Below are 20,620 nucleotides of genomic sequence, written 5' to 3'. Positions count from 1 at the left end.
ATCCAGCAGATGTTGGCAATTTGATCTCTGGTTCCTCTGCCTTTTCTAAAACTAGCTTGAACATCATGAAGTTCACGGTTCACATATTGCTGAAGCCTGGCTTGGAGAATTTTGAGCATTACTTTACTAGCGAGTGAGATGAGTGCAATTGTGCAGTCGTTTGAGCATTCTTTGGCATTGCCTTTCTTTGGGACTGGAATGAAAACTGCCATTTTTCAGTCCTGTGGCCACTGCTGAGTTTTCCAAACTTGCTGGCATATTGAGTGCAGCACTTTCACAGCATCATCTTTCAGGATTTGGAACAGCTCATAAAACAACCTTGTTAAAAATGGGCACCCTCAAAGTTACTGACAGAATTATTTACAATAACCAAGATAGGGAAGTACCCTAAGTTTCCATCAACAGATGAATGGATGAGGTTCTGGTAGACACATACAATGGAGAGTTACTGAACCATAAGTAAAAAAATGAAGTCCTGCCATTTGCAACAATGTGGATGGGCCTAGATTATGCTTAGTGACATAAGTTAGAAAGAGAAAAACAAATAGTTTATGCTATCACTTGTATGCAATATAATTTAATATAAGTGGAATCTAAAAAACAAATGAATGAATATACTATAAAAAGAAACAAATCCACAGATTTAGAGAACTAGTGATTACCAGTGAGGAGAGAGAAGAAGGGAGGAGCAAATTAGGGGTAGGGGATTAAGTGATATAGATTATTATGTATAAAAGAAGTAAGCTACAAAGATATACTATACAGCACAGGGAAATACAACCATTATTTTGTAATAACTTTAAATGGAGTATAATCTAAAATATTGACTCACTATGTTGTACAACTGAAACTAACATAATATTATAAAATATGTAAATGAACTTAAATTTAAAATAACATAAATGAGTACTAAGGGATGTAGTGTACAGCATGATAAATATAATTAACCTTGCTGTATATGGTGGGCTGCTGTCTGTGGGGTCGCACAGGGTCAGACACGACTGAAGCGACTTAGCAGCAGCAGCAGCATATCATACATGAACATTGCAAAGGATGTAAATCCTGATCACAAGGAAAGTTCTTCTATTTTATTAATTTTCTATCTATAACAGATGATGTTTACTAAACTTACTGTGTTAATCGTTTTATGATATATGTAAGTTGAATCATTATGCTGTAACCTTAAATTTGCACAGTTTTGTATGTCAACTATATCTCAAGAAAACTGAAAAGAAAAACGCAAAATATATTTTTACTGCCTTTTATGAATACTTATATATTTCTTTTCACTGTTCCTCTTTATTTGGTATTGTGAATTCAAGTTACTGTTTAGTGTCTTTTTATTCAGCCTGAAGCCTCTCTTTAGTATTTCTTATAGGTCAGTTCTGTTATTGGCCAATTCTCTACTTTTTTGTGAGTTTTGGATGTCGTTATTTCTCCTTTGTTTCTAAAATATAGTTTTGCTGATTATAGACTTCTTAGTTGATTGTTTTTTCTTTTAAAATTGAATAATGTCATTTCACTGTCTTCTAATCTCTGTTGTTACTGATCAGAGGTTACTTGTTAATTGTGTTAAGAATCCCTTTCATGTGATGAACTGCTTTTCCCTGGCTGCTTTCAGGGAAACTGTTTTGACAGTTTGACTATGTCTCTTGGTCTGGATCTTTTTGAGTTCATCCTACTTAGAGTTCATTTAGCCTCTTATATGAAGATATATTTGGAAAATTTTCCACTCTTTTTACAAATATTTTTCTTAACTCTCCTCAATTCCCAAACTCCAACTATGCATGCATTAACATGTTTAATGGTGTCTCATAGATCTCTAAGGATGAATTAGGTATTCACACTTGGTTAACTTTGAGTTAGGGCAAATAAAAGCAAATTCTACGAAAAAGGCTTTTCCAAAATCTGTCAGGCTAATCGAATTATAATAGTTCTCTGGAAATTGGGCATTTGAGAAGCTTCAATCCTATTCACTTTCTTTCAGTGTCTGCTAAGCTGCTGATTTACAAAGCTACATTGGTTGCAAGGCTCCTGTTTTTCAAAGCTACTACAAATTTGGGAAAAAAAACGTAGGCATATCATAAGCTAAACACCTCATAATGTATTATTCTTACCAAGATTCAGGAGTTTTCTTAAAAATACATTCTATGGATTTTTGCAAGTTTTTGGTTAATTTTCAGAATCATCAAAAAGTTTATTTTAGAAGTTTTCATTGCCATTACTGAGGAGTGAGTCTTTTGTAGGTTTTTATACCACCAACTTGGAAGTCACGCCCTTGGTCAAATTTTGTAAATTTTTCTTGTACACTTGCTAAGAATGTGGCTTTTCTCGTGTTCCCAGGCCATGTTACAAATATTTTAAATACATTATGTGGTTAAACTGCTTAAATTTGTAGTCATTTTTGGTTTGCATTGTTTACTACCCAGGTAAACTGGAGATGGAGCCCCTTACCATGGAATTAATTTCACTCATGATTTAGCTTTGCTCCTTTCACAGGACATACATACAGATTATCTTCTCTCAACATCCAAAAGTTGTGTCTTCGTGCTGTAGGTTTTTCTTTCTACTATCTATCTTGTATAATGTTCCTTTAAAGGTTATGGTTGCCATATTTATAATTTTATGATGCTATTTTAAAATTAATTTAATATAGGTAAGATTTATTTATAACAAACTGCACTGATTTAAAATATATTATCCAGTAAGTTTTGGCTAATGTGTAAACCTATGTAATTACCACCAAAATAAAGCTATAGAATATCTCCATCATCCTAGAAAGTTTCCATTTGTCCTTCAGATCAGATCAGATCAGTCGCTCAGTTGTGTCCAACTCTTTGTGACCCCATGAATCGCAGCACGCCAGGCCTCCCTGTCCATCACCATCTCCTGGAGTTCATCCATACTCAGGTCCATTGAGTCAGTGATGCCATCCAGTCATCTCATCCTCTGTCATCCCCTTCTCCTTTTGCCCCCAATCCCTCCCAGCATCAGAGTCTTTTCCAATAAGTCAACTCTTCGCATGAGGTGGCCAAAGTACTGGAGTTTCAGCTTGAGCATCATTCCTTCCAAAGAAATCCCAGGGCTGATCTCCTTCAGAATGGACTGGTTGGATCTCCTTGCAGTCCAAGGGACTCTCAAGAGTCTTCTCCAACACCACAGTTCAAAAGCATCAATTCTTAGGCACTCAGCCTTCTTCACAGTCCAACTCTCACATCCATACATGACCACTGGAAAAACCATAGCCTTGACCAGACGGACCTTTGTTGGCAAAGTAATGTCTCTGCTTTTGAATATGCTATCTAGGTTGGTCATAACTTTCCTTCCAAGGAGTAAGTGTCTTTTAATTTCATGGCTGCAGTCACCATCTGCAGTGATTTTGGAGCCCAGAAAAATAAAGTCTGACACTGTTTCCACTGTTTCCCCATCTATTTCCCATGAAGTGATGGGACCGGATGCCATGATCTTCATTTTCTGAATGTTGAGCTTTAAGCCAACTTTTTCACTCTCTTCTTTCACTTTCATCAAGAGGCTTTTTAGTTCCTCTTCACTTTCTGCCTTCCTTAGAGCTCAGGTATTCTCCCACTCCCAGCCTGTAGTCACTTTAACTATCGATTATGCTTTTTGTTGCTAACAATTAGTTTTTAAATTTCTAGAAATGCAAGTAAGTGGAGTCATATATCATGTATAAATCTGTGCTTTACTTTTTGATTTACATTTATTCTTTGACTTTTATCTGTATATTTTCTATTTTCCTTTTTTCCATCTCTGAGATAGAATTCAATTATTTATCTAAAGATAAAATTTTATGTAATTTATTTTGTTTTTAACTCATAAATTTCTCTAAATATACTTCTTCCACTGTCCTCTCCTTGAAGGATTTCAGAGAAAACATATTTTCCTATAATGCGTTCCATAATTTACTCTTTGGTATTGTTTCTTGCTATTTTTATTACATTGCTTAATCTGGCTTAGTTTTTTTTTTTTTTTTTTTTTGCCTCTCATCCACTATCTCTGGAGATTTATTTCTCTTTTAAAAAATTAACTTTATAAATCTCATTCTATTACCTTTTCTTACAAAGGACATATATTAAGATGAGCAGGTTTATTTGCTTAACTGTGAATGTTTAAGTGTGGAGAAGGCAATGGCACCCCACTCCAGAACTCTTGCCTGGAAAATCCTATGGACGGAGGAGCCTGGTAGGCTGCAGTCCATGGGGTTGCTAAGAGTCAGAGACGACTGAGCGACTTCACTTTCACTTTTCATTTTCATGCATTGGAGAAGGAAATGGCAACCAACTCCAGTGTTCTTGCCTGGAGAATCCCAGGGACGGGGTAGCCTGGCGGGCTGCTGTCTATGGGGTCGCACAGGGTCGGACACAACTGAAGTGACTTAGCAGCAGCAGCAGCAGCAGCAGAATGTTTAAGTGTGGGTGTGTTTTCTTTCCATTTTTATGTATGTAGCACAGCATCAAAAAATATGTTTTGTACTCATTAGCTTTATTGTATTCTACTTGCTCTACTTGAGGTGAGATTAAGTTCATTACTCTCAAAGGTGCTTGTTTGGTTGAATTTTTTTTTTAAATGTCTAACATATTCTTTTTACTAGACAATTTTTTTCATACTGCTGGTACAGTAGCACAGTGAACTGACTCTACTACTGAGTAACACACTGCAAATTTTGTATGTTTCATTAATTCTACCATTCTTGATTTCTACTGCATGAAATACATTTTTCCATCAAAAGCTATCTTTCAAATATATCATTTTCAGATCCTGTTTGGTGAAAAAGAATTTTTACCCAGCACATATATTAGCAAGTTCATTGGTCAGAATGTGTGCAACCATGTGGTAACTGATGTGTGTAGCAAATAAACTATATTGTTCTTTGGAAATGATCCCCCAAATTTAAAAAAGGTAGGTGTCACTTAATGATTTAAAGTGAAATTTTTTGATGATGTGTTAATGATGTTGTATAGACCCAGGGACAACTTATCCAATATATGTATATCTTAAAATGTTTGATATATTATATATATATGATATAATATATCATATATATATAAAATAAGGTAAACTATATTATAATCCAAGATGTATTTTGCACATAAATTTAAAGTCAAAATTTCTGGGATGAAGTAATTCAATATGACTATGTAGATAATTCAAATTATGTTTTTATGTCTTATATGAAAGTATGTTTGAATATTGTATTTAAAAGAATTTTAATCTTTTTTCCTCTGTTTGCCTCCTAATAAATCTAGTATCATTATCTAGGCATTGATTCAATTTAAGACCTTTATCTCAGAAAAATTTTTTGATCAAACATTACCATATTAAAAAAAGTGACTTAGATTTCTCCGGCAATGGACAGTGTTTCATTCTAAACTGATTGAGGCGACACAGTTTTACTGTTATGAAAAATTCTAATTCTTGAAAAGGAACTAATGACTGACAAATGTATATGTTGTTTTTCTTTCTTCTAGAGTCATATTGACGTATACTTAGCACAGAATCCAACAGGAACGGCAGTTCAAAATGTGCTAGACTATCGTCAAGAATGACTTTTACCACTCAGTATTTATGGGACTTCCAGTTCAGTTCAGTTCAGTCGCTCAGTCGTGTCCGACTCTTTGCGACCCCATGAATCGCAGCACGCCAGGCCTCCCTGTCCATCACCAACTCCCGGAGTTCACTCAGACTCACGTCCATCCAGTCAGTGATGCCATCCAGCCATCTCATCCTCTGTCGTCCCCTTCTCCTCCTGCCCCCAATCCCTCCCAGCATCAGAGTCTTTTCCAATAAGTCAACTCTTCGCATGACGTAGCCAAAGTACTGGAATTTCAGCTTGAGCATCATTCCTTCCAAAGAAATCCCAGGGCTGATCTCTTTCAGAATGGACTGGTTGGATCTCCTTGCAGTCCAAGGGACTCTCAAGAGTCTTCTCCAACACCACAGTTCAAAAGCATCAATTCTTAGGCACTCAGCCTTCTTCACAGTCCAACTCTCACATCCATACATGACCACAGGGAAAACCATAGCCTTGACTAGATGGACCTTTGTTGGCAAAGTAATGTCTCTGCTTTTGAATATGCTATCTAGGTTGGACATGGAACTTCCAATACTTATTAAAAAAGCATGGGGAAAAAAAAGCACTGCTGTGTGATGTGTTATATTTTTAAAGTTGATTTTGGAGACTAGAGTAAGATAAGTTATTTCAGAGCTTAAATTTCAATCAGATAACTTTTGTTTACGGTTGTCAGATTTAAAAAATATACAGGACACTCAGTTACATTTTATTTTCAGGTAAACAAATTAATTTTTAGTATATCTACGATAGCATTCCAAATTTAGCTTAATTTAGAATCCTGTATTTTATCTGGCAACCCAAAATTTATCCCATAATAAAGGAACTGTTTGAGTTTTTAGTAGAAAAGGGAAATGTTTCATAAACGTATCAGTAACATTTCTGTCATTTCTTTTCATAGTCTCATTAAAATAATACCAATTTATATAAGTCATCTCCAACCAGGTGACAAGTGGCAAATTTCTTAAACATTTCCCTCTTCTTTCCATTCAACCCTTCTTTCTTTTCCCTCTCTCCTTGTCTCCCTTTCCTCTCTATCTCTCTCTTTTTTGTTTGAAAGCTCTCCTCCTTTATAAGTCTTAGTGATTCTCTGTTTGTTATTGTAGCCAGTATATTGTATCTTTTTTGAGGAGATAAAAGGGATCTCCTTTGATATTAAAAACAGATAATCACCAGGGACTGGAGATTAGGGGGATGTGATAAAGACAGAATTGTTACTTTTATGTTCAAAGGTGATAGCTTTCTATTCATTTCAAATTGAAAAACTGGTACAAATGTATTTTATGTCAACTTACCATCAGTTTTCCCTGGTGGCTCAATTGTAAAGAATCTGCCTACAGTGCAAAAGACATAAGAGATGTGGGTTTGATTCCCGGGTCAGGAAGATCCTCTGGAGGAGGGCATGACAACCCGTTCCAGTATTCTTACTCTTTCAGAAGAATTTCCCATGTGATAGCCAAAATACTAGGGCCAAAGTGACCTCACATTACTAAAATCATTTGCTAAGCTATAAGCTGATATCTACATACAGGATGTGAGTGTATATTATTCCAAGGTACATACCCTTGAAATCTGTAGATGAATGATACTCTTGGATGTCATGTGTCTTCTTTGCCCTGAAAGTTTTTGCTCCACTTACCTACAGTCAACAAATCAACATTTGTCCTTAGAAGAGATGTCTCACCTCATAATCTTGTTTGCAGGCATCTGCTTAGGACTTTTCCACTGCCTAGCATCTCCACTTTGTAGAAAAGATAGTTCCTGAATACTCTTGTCTCACAATTATGATAGAATGCTACTAAAGCCCCATTTTTACGCCTTCCAATTCTGAGGCAATTCTTTTGTACCAGAAATCTTTGTCTTACTGTATTTGAAAAATTAACTTTTCTTGGAGTATCATGAGGAAATTTTTACTAAACAAAATTTATATAAAGGATAAAAACTTTTTCTGAATATCAATTCTGAATGCAAATATTAACTGAATTATTCTGTTTGAAAATGTATTTGATAATTGAATTGTAAAGTAACAAAGCAGATTTTATACTTGTAGTAAAATTAGTATTCCATATTTTATGTGCTATAAGAATTAATTTGGATATTAGTGACTTGAAGTAGTTGGATCTTAAGCAATATTTATAGACTGAAATTTAATTTATACCACCAAAATAAAATATAATACAAAACTTAATGTTATAGTAAGTTTATATTTTAAAATAATTGGACAATAATTGGACAAGCATTCATTTGTCTGTGTGAAATCATAATTATAGTTTTCCATCTGTTTATTAGGTCCTTCCTTAATAGATAGTATAACTTACTATGTTCAAACATTGTCAAAATGTGTGTTTAATGTCCTTATTGCTTTTCTTGAAAGTATGGTATTTTTGCCAAATTATCTGCTTCTAGTTCTCTGGGAATATATTTTAGCAGTCATTCATCCAGGAGCACACAGTACTGTGACAGAAAGACTGGACTTATATATGAGAGACACTAAATCTGAGTCAATACATCATATTGTAAAATGAAGCAATTAAACCTAGTAGTCTCCAGCTCTACTTATTTTGTAAGATTTTATAAGTAATAGTTTATTTTGTCTCTATTTAAGGCTGTTATTAAAGGTACATTTCAAGCCTATAACTGGGGAAATGCAATTCTAAATATTCTACATTATAATCAGGCAAGGTCATGTTTTCAAAATTTGATTATTTGGTTCTTAAAGGACAAAAATGAAGACATATTAAAGATCTAACAAACCCCTTGTTTTTAAAAGAAAATGCAATGTTTTATGATTCCTAGAAAGAGGATGTAGATAGACCTAAGGATGGGTTCAAAATAATAAAGCATAATTGTTTTAAAACAGTATCACACATGGTAAAATTCAATGTATTATGCCATTTGAACCTCATGGAAACTTTGTGATATTCAGCAGATGTTTATTATTATTACCATTTCACACATGAAGAACCCAGGTACACAGAACTTCTAATTTGTGAAAATCATTTTACTATGATGTAAGGCTTACAATAGTCCATTTCTGTCTGACAATGCTTGAGATTTCACTGATAATTTCTGTGGACCAAATAAACAGGTAATTACTATTATAGTTTCAAGGAGAAAGAAAATAATCAAGTTACAATTCCTCATGTGATATGTTATTAACATACACATTACTATTTCTCATTTCCTTTTACCCCACTCCTCCATTATACCATGTGGAAGATATGAAGGTTCCAACTGCAATGTGGAGTGGTGGACAGGACATTTAGGAAGTTCCAGGAGATGTTAATGTTCCAGAGTTCCAAAGAATAGCAAGGACAGATAAGAAAGCTTTCCTCAGTGATCAGTACAAAGATATAGAGGAAAACAATAGAATGGGGAAGACTAGAATTGCTTCAAGAAAATTAGAGATACCAAGGGAATATTTCATGCCGGGGACCAGCCCCGGCTGATCCAGGGTATTTGAAGGGGAGACGGCGTCGGCGACTATTTATATGCTAATTAGAGATATAGAGAACAATAGAATGAGGATAGCTCAGTAGGAAAATTCAGTGGAGAAAAGAAGCTGAGTAGCTTGGTTTACGCGGGAGACCAATAAAACTTCAAGACAAGAAGTTTGCACCACTTACGTAGGCCGCAGGCGCCCTCTCGAATAGCCCTAGACACCTTCTCGAGTGGGTCTTAGAAGCCCAGGCATGATTAGTAAGCGTGGTGGGTTCCGCGCTCCAGATGGAGACTCAGCTGGAAGTTAAAGGGAAGAATGACATGGGGAGACCAAGCATTGGTGAGCAAGGCCCGTAGCTTTATTTTTAACAGGGGCTTTTATACCCTAAGTTACACATAGAGGATAATAGGGGATGCAAAGTCAGCAGTCTTTGGTTCTTATCAAAAACCAAGGTTTCTTTCCTGCAAATGTATCGTATACAAATGGTTTAGGTGATTTACATCATCTTCTGGCCAGAAGGCCTACTAACATTTTATGACTCTTGACAAGGACTTATCAACAAAGACTTACTTTCTCTAAGAGTAATTATTTCAAGGTTTGGCACCATCTTCCAAAGATAAAATTGCATTCCTATAGGGCGGATGTGTAATGGGTTTACAACAAAGAAAGAATTTATTACCTTAAGGGTCTAAAGTTACTAACACCAAGGCCACTACTTATTTTTTCTACATACCCACTATTAATTAATACATATTCAAGGATACAATTCAGGGGATGTGAAAACTTGGCAACAAGCATTGACTCATCAATGAAATCCTTTACTAGTTTATTCTGACAGTTTTCAACTCTCTGAGAGGCTCTAAGCTATTTGAATATCTTAAGCTTCCCATGCCTCTGGAGGCTAGGAGACTGTAAACAATCGTATGCATAGCTGCAGGAGTCCGGGTAAACTTGTCAGGCGAGTTAGAGAGCCATCTGAGGGGTTTGGATTTAAACACTCCTAATTGCCCAGGAACTTTATTAATTGGAGCTGTAAGTTAACTCTTTGGCAGAGAGAGAGAGAGATGGTGGTAGGGGACAGCCCCCAGTAAAGTCAGAGGTGAGAGCACAAAGCAATAAAGTAGGCAGACTCTGGTTTTTTGGGGGAAAATGCTCGAGAATATCCGGGTGGACTCCTGAGGCTCGATCCCGCCTTTGCGTATGCCGAGCCTCCTTCCTCATGACCTTTGTCATGAGTGGAATGCCTCACCGGCTCCCTGCAATTTCATGCAAAGATGGACAAATAAAAGACAGAAATGGTATGGACCTAACAGAAGCAGAAGATATTAAGAAGAGGTGGCAAGAATACACAGAAGAACTATGCAAAAAAGATCTTCATGACCCAGATAATCACGATGGTGTGATCACTCACCTAGAGCCAGACATCCTGGAATGCAAAGTCAAGTGGGCCTTTACCAGGGTCCAGCCCCGGTTGGATCCAGGGATTCCCTCAGGAGGACGACATTGGCGATTAAAGGATAGATAAAAGGAAAAAGACAGAGGTGAACTAACTGGTTTACGCGGAAAGCCAATAAAACCTGTAATATCAGGTTTGCTCTGACCACAGAGGCTGCAGGCTCCCTCTCGAATAGCTGAAGGTGCCCCACCTTAGGCACCTTCTCGAGTGGGTCTTAGAAGCCCAGGCAAGTAAGTGGTCTCAGAGAGCCCCCACGCTCCGATCAGTCACCCTGAAGGAAGAACAGAGAAGAAAAGGAGAGAAAAGGAAGCAAGAAAGAACGACATGGGGAGACCAAGCTTTGAGCAAGGCCCGTAGCTTTATTTTCAAAGGGAGCTTATATACCTTAAGTTGTGCATAGAGGATAATGGGGGTATGAAATCATGCAAAGTCAGCAGTCTTTGATCCTTATGGAGACCAGGCATTTCTTTTCTGCAAACTTATCGTATATAAATGGTTTAGTGATTTACATCATCTTCTGGCCAGAAGGCCTGTTAACATTTTATGACTCTGATAAAGGTTTGTCAAACATAAGACTTATTTTCTCTAAGAGTAATTATTTTAAAGTTTGGCGCCATCCTCCAAAGGTGTTAGATAAAGTTGCATTCCTATAGGGCAAAGATGCAGTGGGCTTACAACAAAGGAAAGAATTTATTACCTTAAGGGTTTAAAGTTGTTAACACCAAGGCCACTACTTATTTTTTCTATATACCAACTATATTAATTAATATACTTCCAAGGTGGCACCCCACTCCAGTACTCCTGTCTGGAAAATCCCATGGATGGAGGAGCCTGGTAGGCTGCAGTCCATGGGGTTGTGAAGAGTCAGACACGACTGAGCGACTTCACTTTCACTTTTCACTTTCATGCATTGGAAAAGGAAATGGCAACCCACTCCAGTGTTCTTGCCTGGAGAATCCCAGGGACGGGGGATCCTGGTGGGCTGCCGTCCATGGGGTCGCACAGAGTCGGACAAGACTGAAGCGACTTAGCAGCAGCAGCAGCAAGGATACAATACAGGGGATGTGGAAACTTGGCAGCCAGCATTGGCTCATCAATGAAATCTTCTATTAGTTCTATTCTAACAATTTCTAACTCTCTGAAGAGGCTCTATACTACTTGAATATCTTAAGCTTCCCGTGTCTCTCGCGGTTGGGAGACTGTAAACAATTGTATGCGTAGCTGTAGGAGTCTGAGTAAACCTGTCAGGTCAGTTAGAGAGCCATCTGAGGGGTTTGGATTGAAACACTCCTATTATGCCCAGGAGGCTAATTAACTAGAGCTCTAAGTAGATTTCCTTCAGAGAAAAGTGGTCGGGGATAGCCCCCCATTAATGTCATAGGAGTTGGTGAAAGTCATAAAATAGTAAAACAGATTCTGGTTTTGGGGTAGACGCTCAGGTAGATCTGTGGGGGAGGGGGGGCGGTCCTTGAGCCCTGACTTGCCTTGCCCGTCACGGCTCTCCCGCATGACTTTGTCATGGGTGGGAACTCCCGTGCTGGCTCCCGGCAGGCCTTAGGAAGCATCACTACAAAAAAAGCTAGTAGGGGTGATGGAATTCCAATTGAGCTATTTCAAATCCTAAAAGATGATGCTGTGAAAGTGCTGCACTCAATATGCCAACAAATTTGGAAAACTCAGCAGTGGCCTCAGGACTAGAAAAGGTCAGTTTTCACTCCAATCCTAAAGAAAGGCAATGCCAAAGAATGCTAAAACTACCACGCAATTGCACTCATCTCACATGCTAGTCAAGTAATGCTCAAAATTCTCCAAGCCAGGCTTCAGCAATACATGAACCATGAACTTTCAGATGTTCAAGCTGGATTTAGAAAAGGCAGAGGAACCAGAGATCAAATTGCCAACATCCACTGGATCATCAAAAAAACAGAGTTCCAGAAAAACATCTACTTCTGCTTTATTGAGTACAGCAATCCTTTGACTGTGTGGACCACAACAAACTCTGGAAAATTATGAAAGAGATGGAAATACAAGACCACCTGACCTGCCTCTTGAGAAACCTGTATGGAGGTCAGGAAGCAACAGTTAGAACTGGACATGGAACAACAGAATGATTCCAAATAGGAAAAGGAGTACTTCAAGGCTGTATATTGTCATCCTGCTTTTTAACTTATATGCAGAGTACATCATGAGAAACGCTGGGCTGGATGAAGCACAAGCTGGAATTAAGATTGCTGGGAAAAACATCAGTAACCTCAGATATGCAGATGACACCACCCTTATGGCAGAAAGTGAAGAAGAGCTAAAGAGCCTCTTGATGAAGGTGAAAGAGGAGAATGAAAAAGTTGGCTTAAAACTCAACATTCAGAAAACTAAGACCATGGCATCTGGTCCCGTCACTTCATGGCAAATAGATGGGAAACAATGGAAAATAGTGAGAGACTTTATTTGGGGGGAGCTCTAAAATCACTGCAGATAGTGATTACAACCATGAAATGAAAAGACGCTTACTCCTTGGAAGGAAAGTTATGACCAACCTAGACAGCTTATTAAAAAGCAGAGACATTACTTTATCAGCAAAGTCTGTCTAGTCAAAGTTATGGTTTTTCCAGTAGTCATGTGTGGGTGTGAGAGCTGGACTATAAAGAAAGCTGAGCACCAAAGAATTGATGCTTTTGAACTGTGGTGTTGGAGAAGACTTTTGAGAGTCCCTTGGACTGCAAGGAGATCCAACCTGTCCATCCTAAAGGAGATCAGTCCTAAATATTCATTGGAAGGGCTAATATTGAAGCTGAAACTCCAATCCTTTGGCCACGTGATGCGAAGAGCTGACTCGTTTGAAAAGACCCTGATGCTGGGAAAGATTGAAGGCTGGAGGAAAAGGGGATGACAGGGGATGAGATGGATGGCATCACCAACTCAATGGACATGAGTTTGAGTAAACTCCAGGAATTGGTGATGGACTGGGAGGCCTGGCGTGCTGCAGTCTGTGGGGTCGGCAAAGAGTCAGATACGAGTGAATGACTGAACTGAACAGAACTGAGAGTGTATTAAGAAATTAGAAGCCAAAGTCTCCAATTTCATTTACTCTGAGAAAATTCCCCACTACAATTGTCTTTGTTTTGTACTTGAATTAGATGTTTACAATCAGATTTATACTGAGATCATTGCAATAATAAAGCTCAATAAGGTTAAAAATTTTACTCGTATTTTCCACCTCTTTGAGTTTTTATCACTTCTCTATCCACAAAGCTTTCTTGCTTGTCTCTTTGCTTGTTTGTTTGTTTAAATAATCTTGGATTAAGTCAGAATCATTTTGCTTAATCATATACATTTGTCCAAAGAAGTATAATAAGGACTAATAAAATACTTCATTCATTTTGTCATGCTTTCCATGCCATGATGGTTTCAGTATTTTTGACAAGAGAACTCTTTGAAGAGTAAGCACATTTCTTACCAGCAATAAAAAAATCTTGAAATATTTATGGAAAAAGAATCCAAGTTTTATGGTATGCATTTGGGCACTATGGTACCTTGAGAATTGACTGTAAAAAATGTCTGCTATTCTTTTGGCAAAGAAGCCAAATGAGACCTTATTAATTAGTCCTCTTGGCTAGAGTTCAATGAAACCAGGTCTTCTGTCCCACCATCTTTATGGACTAGGAACTGTTTTGAAGAAGCTGATTATATTAGTGTTTTTTAAAATGGAAAGAAGTGGAATATTTATGAATCATTCATTCATTATGGAAAATGCTCATCCTAGGACTAGTAGTTCCACAGAGAAGTTTGTCCATCAGTAATTATATTAAAATGTCAAAAACCCAAACAAACATAAAGTGTCAGAAATTGATATGACTATTTATTGACTCTCAGGATTTAATTCATTTTCAGTTATGCATTGGTCTAAATAAATCTGAGTCATTAGCATGTTATGCTGTAGAACTTAGTCATTCTATATGTATTGAAAACCCAAAATTAATGTGACATTACCAAAATACTTTGGTTCCTTTCATTTATCAGGCTCAAAATACTGTCCAATATCCGAAATATTGTCCAAAATGTAGGTGGACAATAGCTACATTTGTTGTTGTTCAGTTTCTAAGTCATTGACTATTTAAATTTTAATCAGAATTAAGTTAAAATTTCAGTTTCTCAATCTCCCTAGCTGCATTTCAAGTCCTCAACAGCCATATGTGGCTGCTGCTGCTGCTGCTGCTAAGTCGCTTCAGTCGTGTCTGACTCTGTGCGACCCCATAGACGGCAGCCCACCAGGCTCCCCAGTCCCTGGGATTCTCCAGGCAAGAACACTGGAGTGGGTTGCCATTTCCTTCTCCAATGCATGAAAGTGAAAAGTGAAAGTGAAGTCGCTCAGTCGTGTCCAACTCTTCTCGACCCCATGGACTGCAGCCTACGAGGCTCCTCTGTCCATGGGATTTTCCAGGCAAGAGTACTGGAGTGGGGTGCCATTGCCTTCTCCGCCATATGTGGCTACTGGGTACCAAATTGGAAAGCATAGATACACATTTCTTTATTGCACAAAGTTCTCTTGAAGAGTTTATAACAAGAGCTGTAAACGACCTGAAACTACTGCTATGAAAATTCAAGTTGTCATTGACAGTAACTTAGGTATTGAAAGCCTTTCCAAAATGATAGAGTCTTAATTTTTGTAAATCCTCACAGGAAATATGCAAATACCCTCATAGAAGTCACATTGTGTGATGCAACTTAATGCTGATTGTGAAAGTATTTACCCTACATTATATATTCAGTACATATTAATTGATAGAATTGCAATGATGTTCTAAAGACAATAACCATGCCATAGGGCTTCTGAGAATTAAGGAGACCTGTTGTTAGTATTCATCTCAAATTAGAATTCTGTTCAGATCTAGAAATTCCCTTAGAAAGCAGCTTCATATAGAATTCAACAGGAACTGAAGGAAGAATGTTTGAATATGGAGAAAATTTTTATACACATTTTTATTGATTTGTAAAATAGTAAACAGGAATGCAATATTTATTATAGGGACAATACAAATGGGAAGTGTTCAAATAAAAGTTAAACTTTGAGAAGCAATAGAGAGAGACAAACAATTTTCCAAAATTTGCATATATGTGCTAACTGGGACAAAAGTAAATCAGATTTTGCTCATCATGGGTTGAATATCAGAGTGGGAAATTGAAAGAGAGAAGTGATGAAAAATTAGAATGACATAGGAATAAAAAGAGAATCTGGAGAAGTTCAATCATTTAACAAATAATAGGTCACTTGAAGTGAAGTAGTGAAAGTATTCAGTGTGTATGACCCTTTGAGACCCCATGGACTGTAGTCCACCAAGCTCCTCTGTGGAATTCTCCAGGCAAGAATATTGGAGTGGGTAGCCATTCCCTTCTCCAGAGTATCTTTCTGACCCAGGTATCAAACCCTGGTCTCCTGCATTGCAGGCAGATTCTTTACTGTTTGAGCCACCATTAATATTTGGCATTATACCAAACAGTTGGGGTACAGCTGAGATCAAACAGATAAAGATCCCTACTTTCAGGGGACTTAAAAATTTTTTTATTTTGAATTGGGATATAACACGTTAACTATGTTTTGATAGTTTCAGGTGAACAAGTAGGGACTCCGTGATATATATACATGTATCCATTCTCCCCCAAATTTCCCTTCCATCCAGACTGCCACATAACATCGAGCAGGGTTCCATGTGCTATGTAGTAGATCATTGTTGGTTATTCTTCTTTAATATAGCAATGTGCACATGTCCATCCCAAACTCCCTAATTATTCAGAGAAATGTTATGCAGAGAAAAACAATAACGTTTATTGAGGATGAAAATGTGTTAGGTGCATTTGAAGATTTTTTTTATAGTAAATAACACATAATTTTAAAAAGCCTGTAAGATAGGAACCATCGCTTTCTCTATATTATAGATTGAGAATTTGAGGTAAGGGAAGGAAAAGTTACATCATGGTGTTCTTGGACTTCTGGAGAAAAAATGCCATAGTCTGGTGGTTTAAACAACAGACATTTGCTTCTCATAGTCCTGGAGGCTGACTGGTCTAAGATCCAAGTGCTGACTAATTCAGTTTTTGGTGAAGACCCTTTTCCTGACTTGTAGATAGCCACCTTTTTGATGGTGTCCTCACATGGAAGAAACAGAATTAGACAGCAGCCTCTCTGGTCTCTTCTTGTAAGAGAACTAATTTCATCATGAGGGCCTAACCTTATGATCTCATCTAAATCTAATTACCTCCCAAAGTCTTTGAATACTATCATAGGGCAGTGGAGGGTCAACATAGGAATTTGGGGGGAGACACAGGTCAGTTTTTAGCAATTAATTTTGCTGAAAATCTCACAAGTTGTCAGTGGCAAGGCCAGCATTCAGACACACAGAGTCTGACTCCAGAGAATTATCATTTTTTCACAGTTAAAAAACATTTCCATTCATTAGGGCTCAGGGCTTCACCATTACATTATAGAGAACAAGTTCATGATCAGTATTAGAATCACACTTCTAGATCTACCATTTCAAATTAATATTTATCTGTATTTGAGCTATAGAAAATACAGATCAAAATGTAAATAATAAAATATAAAATGTATTCATATTGCAAGTTTAATCTTTGTCAAGCACATCACTTATGCTCTATGAAGTTCCAAGTTAAAGAAATTTTTTTTTCATTTCATACATGAAGCAAATCTACCTTATTAAAAATACCAGTTAAGATCCTAGTATACTCAAGATGGCCCAAACAGTTGGTCAGGTTACTTTTAAGAATAGTCCTAAATAAGACCTTTTCCAGTTATTGTTTCACTGCTGCTATGAAGTCAGCCTCTCTTGAAATCTTCTGAGGGCAAGGTGGAACTACTCTATAAAAATGTTAGCATCTCCTTCACTGGTGAAACAATTAGGCTGCTACTCTTCATTTAATTACTGAAAAGTACACTAGCCAGGCTGACTGGTCGCTTAAAAATATCTTAGGTATTAACCATGGCCTGGATGGGACAAACTCTTGCTCTAATATCAGACAAGTAAAGACAGGTTTGAGTGAAGTATAATGGTGATAAAGATAGGCCAGGTAGAAAATTTTTAAAGCATTAAGAACTAATCCATTTCAAATTCTATACAGGGCCTTGAAAAAGAAGAATAAAATTTCCTCATATAAAAGTTATTTGTATTTCCCCTACTATAACTGTAGAAGCTACAATGGGTCATCAGGTAAGTTAGGAAAATAAATCATTTTATTCAATGCTTTATTTATTCATTGCTTTATTCAACAAACATTTGTTTGACACCTATATTTAGATACAAAATAGTTCACTTGATTATGACAAAACCCTTATAAGATCGATAAGAGAAATAAAAGGAATTAGAAGTTAAGGATTAGAAATCTTCAGTTGAATTGTTAAATTATTTGATCAGGATCATTCTGACACTAAATGTTAGATCTGGAATCAACTTAGGTCAGTCTTTTTGTTTTCCACTCAAGGCTTTTTAAGCTCTTACATGAGGCAACAGTCTGCAACTATAGATATTCTCCAGGTAAACTCTTCAGCAAGAGTCTGGGTCTGCAAATAGAACTGAATACTGCCAAATACTTATTTTAACTCTAATATTAATTATACTAGAAATAACATAAGGAGCCATTATCCATAATTTTTCTCCTAACTAGATGCTGCTATACTGAATAACAGTTCCCACCTCTGATTCTCCCTTTATACACACATGCTTACTTCTTAATTTAGCATCTCAGTAATTCAATACTTTTTACTTAGGGGCATTAGGAGTATATTATTGATGCAAAGAGCTGACTCATTGGAAAAGACCCTGATGCTGGCAAAAACTGAGGGCAGTTTTTTAAGGAATCTCCACACTGTTATCCATAGTGGCTGTACTAGTTTGCATTCCCACCAACAGTGTAAGAGGGTTCCCTTTTCTCCACATCCTCTCCAGCATTTATTACCTGTAGACTTTTGGATCGAAGCCTTTCTGACTGGCGTGAAATGGTACCTCATAGTGGTTTTGATTTGCATTTCTCTGATTATGAGTGATGTTGAGCATCTTTTCATGTGTTTGTTAGCCATCTGTATGTCTTCTTTGGAGAAATGTCTTATTTAGTTCTTTGGCCCATTTTTTGATTGGGTTATTTATTTTTCTGGAATTGAGCTGTAGGAGTTGCTTGTATATTTTTGAGATTAGTTGTTTGTCAGTTGCTTCATTTGCTATTATTTTCTCCCATTCTGAAGGCTGTCTTTTCACCTTGCTTATAGTTTCCTTTGTTGTGCAGAAGCTTTTAAGTATAATTAGGTCCCATTTGTTTATTTTTGCTTTTATTTCCAATATTCTGGGAGGTGGGTCATAGAGGATCCTGCTGTGATGTATGTCGGAGAGTGTTTTGCCTATGTTCTTCTCTAGGAGTTTTATAGTTTCTGGTCTTATGTTTAGCAATCCCACTGCTGGGCATACACACTGAGGAAACCAGAATTGAAAGAGACATGTGTACCCCAATGTTCATCACAGCACTGTTTATAATAGCCAGGACATGGAAGCAACCTAGATGTCCATCAGCAGATGAATGGATAAGAAAGCTATGGTACATATACACAATGGAGTATTACTCAGCCATTAAAAAGAATACATTTGAATCAGTTCTAATGAGGTGGATGAAACTGGAGCCTTGTTATACAGAGTGAAGTGAGCCAGAAAGAAAAACACCAATATAGCATACTAACGCATATATATGGAATTTAGAGAGATGGTAATGATAACCGTGTTTATGAGACAGAAAAGAGACACAGTCTTTTGGACTCTGTGGGAGAGGGAGAGGGTGGGATGATTTGGGAGAATGGCATTGAAATATGTATAATATCATATATGAAACGAGTTGCCAGTCCAGATTCAATGCACGGTACTGGATGCTTTGGGCTGGTGCACTGGGACGACCCAGAGGGATGGTATGGGGAGGGAGGAGGGAGGAGGGTTCAGGATGGGGAACACATGTATGCCTGTGGCAGATTCATTTTGATATATGGCAGAACCAATACAGTATTGTAAAGTTTAAAAATAAAATTAAAAAAAAAAAAGGAGGCACTCAGGAAGAAAAAAAAAACAAAAAACTGAGGGCAGGAGGAGAAGGGGGCGACAGAGGATGAGATGGTTGGATGGCATCATCTACTCAATGGATATGAGTTTGAGCAAACTCTGAGCGATAGTGAAGGACTGGGAAGCCTGGCATGCTGCAGTCCATGAGTCAAACACAACTGAGTGACTGAACACTGTGTTAATAAGGGGTGGATTTATAGAACCACCTTTGAGAGTTTTTCATATAGTTTGTATTTCTGATTACTTATTCTAAAGACTTAAAACACAAGGGGAAAAAGTCTGGAATTTTTCTCCCTCCTAACTCAGGCTCTTAACAACATACCTTTAATGTTGTTCAATGCATTTAATTCTGAAATTTTGTCCATCAGTTTGTGGAGAAGAAGAAACAGACAGAGGAAAGAGGGAAAGGAGAAGAGAAATTAGGTAATAGCTAGTGTTGAAGAACAGAGAAGGTGGAGACAGATCAAAAAAAGAAAACTCGCAGTATTTTAGATATGAGAAATTAGGATTAAATATACTGTTAGAAAAATCTAAGCAGAGCTCCCATTCCCTTAGATTCACTTGCAAACTAAATCTATCTGTTATCCACAAAATAAGCAAAGTTAACAACACCAACTCAGAAGCTGCTGATTGTACTTACTCCTCAGGCGAAATGAACAATTTACTAGGAGGCTCCTTATCTCAACCAACTAAAGAAAGTTACTTAATTTGAATAAAACCCAGTTAGGGTTCATGAAAACACATGTCATCATCAATAATGAAGTGGTGGGATACTTTATTATATTGCCTTATATACTGGGGAAAACGAAAAGTGTGGATAATACCCATAATAACAAACATCTTTTCCTTCACTTATATTCCATTGTTCAAAGAGTTTCCCAGATGCTAGCTTCTGATTCTTAAATTAACGTCACTGCCTGAGTTAGTTGAAGACAACCCAAAGTTGTCATTGGCTTGGTTGGAGGGAGGGTGGACTTGGAGTGGATATTTCACACTCCAGTTGGCTCTCCAAGATGGAGCCTCTTGATTAC

This window comes from Bos indicus x Bos taurus, chromosome 26 (genome assembly GCF_003369695.1).
Source record: "Bos indicus x Bos taurus breed Angus x Brahman F1 hybrid chromosome 26, Bos_hybrid_MaternalHap_v2.0, whole genome shotgun sequence".
Lineage (NCBI taxonomy): Eukaryota > Metazoa > Chordata > Mammalia > Artiodactyla > Bovidae > Bos > Bos indicus x Bos taurus.
The sequence above is the reverse complement of the archived record's forward strand: the minus strand, read 5'-3'. Positions refer to the sequence as shown.